Source organism: Marmota flaviventris, chromosome 10 (assembly GCF_047511675.1).
Source record: "Marmota flaviventris isolate mMarFla1 chromosome 10, mMarFla1.hap1, whole genome shotgun sequence".
Classification (NCBI taxonomy): Eukaryota; Metazoa; Chordata; class Mammalia; order Rodentia; family Sciuridae; genus Marmota; species Marmota flaviventris.
Genome location: NC_092507.1, coordinates 111,291,872 through 111,297,423, shown reverse-complemented (window position 1 = coordinate 111,297,423; position 5,552 = coordinate 111,291,872). Strand labels below are relative to the sequence as shown.

Genomic DNA, 5,552 nt, shown 5'->3' with positions numbered 1-5,552 from the left:
CTAGCACCAAAATAAATAAATAAATAAATAAATAAATAAAATAAAATAAAACTTTTCTAGGAATTTAGTAACTGAAAAATTACACCTCTGCTACAGAAGCATGATTCTTTTCAGCTTCATATCCTTTACTACTTTTTACTATTAAAACACTTTCAAGAACACTCAAGTTTTTTTTTTTTTTTTAAATAGGGAATAATTTGGGTAGATCAAATTGGACTATGTTTTGAAAATAAAGCCAAATAAATCATTTTTATTTCTCATCATGAGATAATAGTAAAAAATGTGCATAACATACAATATACAGGTAACTTAGTTTGTTCCTTTTCTTTGTTTTTCATAGTCTACTTATAATTTTTAACCTAGATTAAACCTAGACATTCTTTTCATGAAACAGTCTCTTGATATGAAAGCAAGAGAACAAGATAGATCTACTGAAAAAAAATTTTTTTCCACCAGCAGTTTGACTAAACACCTGAAGATATAAGAAAATAATTCTTTTATTTTTTTCAACATGGCAAATCTTTTTTCTATAAACCCCACATGAAAGGCTGAAGTGGATAAATCCACACAGCACACAAGGAAACCACACAGAGCTAATGCATTTTCAATTGGGAACGAGTGATGAGCCCCTCTCCTTGTATGTTTACTTTTGGTGAGGTCATATGTCCATCTCTTGAATGTCATAGAAATAACATCATATAGTTTTAACAAATAGAATGATAAAAACCTTCACTGCTTTTAAGCACAGAATATTTACATCATCCCCCCAAAAAAACATTTTCTTTCACGTGCAACTTTTTGTTCCTAGAAGGAATGTTAGTGTAATGGATTATAGAACTACATTTTTATTTTGCCTGACATCATGCAATATAATTCAAATACAGCTGCTGAACTATACAGTATCTGTGAGAGTCAATAAGCATGTGTGCATCAGTACAGTGTTTGTTTGTATTGATGGCTGCTTTTATATTTTACGGATTCACTACAAATTGTTAATTTTAACATTCAAGTACATTTGAGTTATTTCTTACTTTGGACCATTTAGGACCAGTGAGGCCATCAATAATTTTGAACAAATAATTATTAAACTCAGCTTATTCTTTCCTAGTATTTCAATGACACTATATATTATTTTTTCTGATTGCTATGAAAATTATAATTTCCATCTTATCATTTCAATTTAATTAGAGTCAATATTATATGAGTTTACTAAATACAAAATAAAAACCTTACCACAGACTGTTTATTTTCTTGTAGTCCTTATGCAATTACTATAAATATTTATGTACACATTATACATCCCAAAAATACACTGCATAATTTTTTTATGAAATAATCATAGATTATTATAAAACAAAGAGAAACAAGTATCAATCATAAGATTGCTAATACATGCTAGCCATGATGATACATACCTATAATAATTCCAGTAACTTGGGACAATGAGGCAGCAGGATAACAAATACAAATATTGCCTCTTTTACTTAGCAAGGCTCTCAGTCACTCAGCAAAACACTGTCTCTAATAAAAATACAAAAAGAGCATGGGAGCTCAGGATGTGGCTCAGTGCTTAAGTGTACCTAGGTTCAATCAATGGTACCCCCCCCCCCAAAAAAAAAAAAAAAAAAAAAAGATTTGTAATATATTATAAAACTTAGGCAGTGCGGTAAAACGTTGACAATAATGTAACAAATACAGAATTTAATAGATAATATGGAGAAATTATGAAATGTTATTAGTCACATTTTGGCTACAATATTAGTAGATATGTAGGTTTTGGTAAATTTTCTTTCCTATGTGCCACATGTTTGTAAGTATAAATTTTCAATGTCATGACTTATAGTCTGAGATACCATTTAAACAACAATTATACTTTATATTGATTGTTTTATGTTCTATAAGATACTTCGCTCTCAGCTTTTTAAAGTTTCAGAAAAGTGAATTCAAGAATGGTTTCAAAGTCACCAAACACTACACAATAAGAAGTATAGGGAACCTTTAATATCCCTGATGAAAACTCTAAAACACGTTAAAGATGAGAAAACAATTTTATGTGAACATTCTGAATTTAAGTCTTCACTCTCAAATTTTTATCTACACAATGACAGTACACTTTAGATAACATTCAGTCAGAAATTCACCACATTATACACATTCATCAGAAGTCCAGGTGCATATGCTTTGTTGACTTTTCCATTTCATCTACTTTTTTTTTTTTTTTTTAATTTTTACACCCTTCATTTTTGGAGACCTTGAAAGTATCTACTTTTTAAGCTCTGTTATTACACAGTTGGGGAAAGAACAAAGTTAAAATAGCAAGCCACACAAGGAAGCTACTTTGTATAGACCTTACTTTCACCATGTTAAAAAGATTGGTGAGAATCTCAAAAACCTACAATTCAGAAACAAACAAACAATAACAACAAAACAAGACCACCAAACAGACACAAGTACATCCACTCAGTGAAAGAAGTGAAAGAAACATAAAGCAGTAAATTCTCTGTTCTCAATTAAGTAGATTACAGAAGCAATAAAGAATTCCTCCAATCTTTAAAAATAAAAACATATATTTTCAGGAAGTTTGTCAGAATCAGCCCTCCACTTTTGAACACTGCAAAAAATAAAATATATTCAAAAGTATTTTAGAACAAAATATTTTATAACAAATAAATAATGAGAAGCTATATAAAAGAATACTTCCTAAAGTCACATGTGCAGTAAGCAGCATTTAAGAAAAAAAATTTAAATGCTGTCAAATTTGAAGAGTTTGCCTCACCAAGCTGCTTCTGTTTCTGAAAATATGTTACGCAGCTTTCAATTATAATTTGCAAATATATGCGCAACCTGGAAAAACAGTATTTATATTTGATACCTACCACTTTAGCATGATTCAGTTTGGTCACATCATCAATTAAACTTGCAAAAAATCTCTAGATTCCCATTGCTGCTAAAGGAAATAATCACAATTATAACAGCTTAAAAGAGTAAAAACTCATTCTTTTATAGTTATGGATGTTTTCATTATCATGACAGAAAATTAATATCAAAGTATTAGCGAAGCCACACTCTTTTCAGAAACTCTGGAAGAGAATCATTCTAGCTTCTAGTTGGTATTGGTATTTTTTCTGTGGTTACAAATGTTTCCCTTTTTCTTGTAGTGATATAGCCTTCAAGAGAGAAAAACAATTATATATATATACAGAGAGAGAGAGAGAGAGAGAGAGAGAGAGAGAGAGAGAGAATGGTGCTGTCATAACAAGCTACAACATTCAAGCATCATAGAATCTGAGAACTATAGCAACATAGAAGGTAGATACTCCATTGAGCTTATTTTTATTCATGCACAGAGTATTTGAAATTTCATGCACAGTGGATGAAGAAAGAGGAGGGACACAGAGCCAGGAGAATGTAGCAAGACAGGTTAATTATGTACAAAAGTGAGTGTGATGGATAAAAATGTGACATCATACACTGTCTCTGGATGCAGATCAGAGGACAGAGCCATGTCCAGAGTGGAGGTCTTATTTGTTTTTTCTTGGAACCCTGGAAACTCTCTCAATTGCACAGAGCTTTGGATTATTCCAACTAATACTCTATTCATACTTTCTGCCTGTCCTTGGTCATCCTCTTACAATAAATGTGCATGGTACTTATTTGAATACTGGGAAAAGAGAAACTACATCAGTGATCTCTGTTACTCAATTTTTAAGAAACTTTCCTGTATATTTCCATGGATTTATGTATCTGGAGACCAATTTTAAATATTTTAGAATGAGGAACACTCAGTGATCAAAGCTAAAATATAAAGTAGGTGAAAATACTTGCAAAGCACATATGTACCAAAAAGTTGATATGACAGAATGAAAGTGGTTTATATTTGTGGGGAAAAGAAGGCATACCAAAAGAGTATGTTACAGTCAAAATATTTCTAAATTCACTTAATAAAAGGGAAATATTCAACAATCACACGAATTTACAAAAAGGAGTATAAATCACTCCTACTGAGGCAAGTTAACAAAAAAGCAAATTCATTACTGCATACCAACCAGGCAGGAAAACATTAACTAGAAAGGAAAAAAAAAAAAAAACTGAAATTAAAAACATTGGAATTGGCCCAGACCAGCAGAGGCAGCAGCCAGAGTGCCCTCTCTTGCCCTCCACCCACTCCTGGGTCCCTTTCCCCCTTCCTCCTCCTCTGCCCCTGGCCTCCCACCCTTCTCCTTCCTGCCGGCTCCCCTTTTCCCCTCAGTCCTCTGGCACCTGCAGTTTTTGGCTTTTACCTCCACCAGTGACCAAAGACTTGACCACTCAAAGTCCAGCTCCCCATAACACTGCTCGACATGGACACCGGTGTGATTGAAAGTGGATTAAATGTCACTCTCACCATTTGGCTACTTATGCATGGGAAGGAAGTTGGCAGTATCATCAAAAAGAAAGGCGAGTTGGTTAAGAAGATGCGCGAGGAGAGTGGTGCACGTATCAATATCTCAGAAGGGAATTGTCCTGAGAGAATTATCACTTTGGCTGGACCCACTAATGCCATCTTCAAAGCCTTTGTTATGATCATTGACAAACTGGAAGAGGACATCAGCAGCTCTATGATCAATTTTACAACTGCTAGTAGACCCCCAGTCACTCTGAGGCTGGTGGTCCCTGCTAGTCAGTGTGGCTCTCTCATTGGAAAAGGTGATTTCAAGATTATGAGAGAGTACAGGGGCTCAAGTCCAGGTGACAGGGGTTATGCTCCCCAATTCACTGAGCCAGCCATCACTATTGCTGGCATTCTGCAATCCATCATTGAGGGTGTAAAACAGATCTGCGTGGTCATGACCATCCTGTACCTGCCCAAGCCATCAAGTTCTCCAGTCATCTTTGCAGGTGGTCAGGACAGATACAGCACAGGCAGCGACAGTGTGAGCTTTCTCCACACCACCCCATCCATGTGCCTCAACCCTGACCTGGAGGGACCATCTCTAGAGGCTTATATCATTCAAGGACAGTATGCCATTCCACAGCCAGATTTGACCAAGCTGCACCAGTTGGCAATGCAACAGTCTCATTTTCCTATGATGCATGGCAACACTGGATTCAGTGCAGGTTTGGATGCATCTGCTCAGACTACTTCTTATGAACTCAACACCCTACCTCTAAATAGTTTTCTGTGCTTTAGATCTTAATTTTGCTTTTGCTGAAGAAGCATCTTCAAATTCATACTACTAAGAACACAGAAAAAAAATGATACTTATCTATGTTCATGCAAGGGCATCCATGGGCTTAAAACCCTGGGATCAGGACAGAGAAATAAAATCACAAATAATTTGGTTTATGCATTTGTGGGTGTTCAGAACAAAGAGCTCCAGTCTCCAGTTTGTACCTCTAAAAATTCCATGACAGCCAATTTTTCTCAGCAGGAAAATTTCTCTTCAGTGACGAATGTAATCTTTTAACATCTTCCATTCAATGGAAGAAACTAGTTACCTCACATATAACAAAGCACTCTGAAAAAGAAAGGTAGGAGGCTTAGGCAGAGGACCCCAAATAGAAAGCCATTC

The 5,552-nt window shown here is 34.8% G+C and overlaps 1 pseudogene; it reads left to right on the top strand.

The window, feature by feature from the left end:
* The first annotated feature begins 4,242 nt into the window (after window positions 1–4,242).
* LOC139707412 (poly(rC)-binding protein 2 pseudogene) lies at window positions 4,243–5,177 on the top strand (annotated as a pseudogene).
* Window positions 5,178–5,552: the final 375 nt, after the last annotated feature.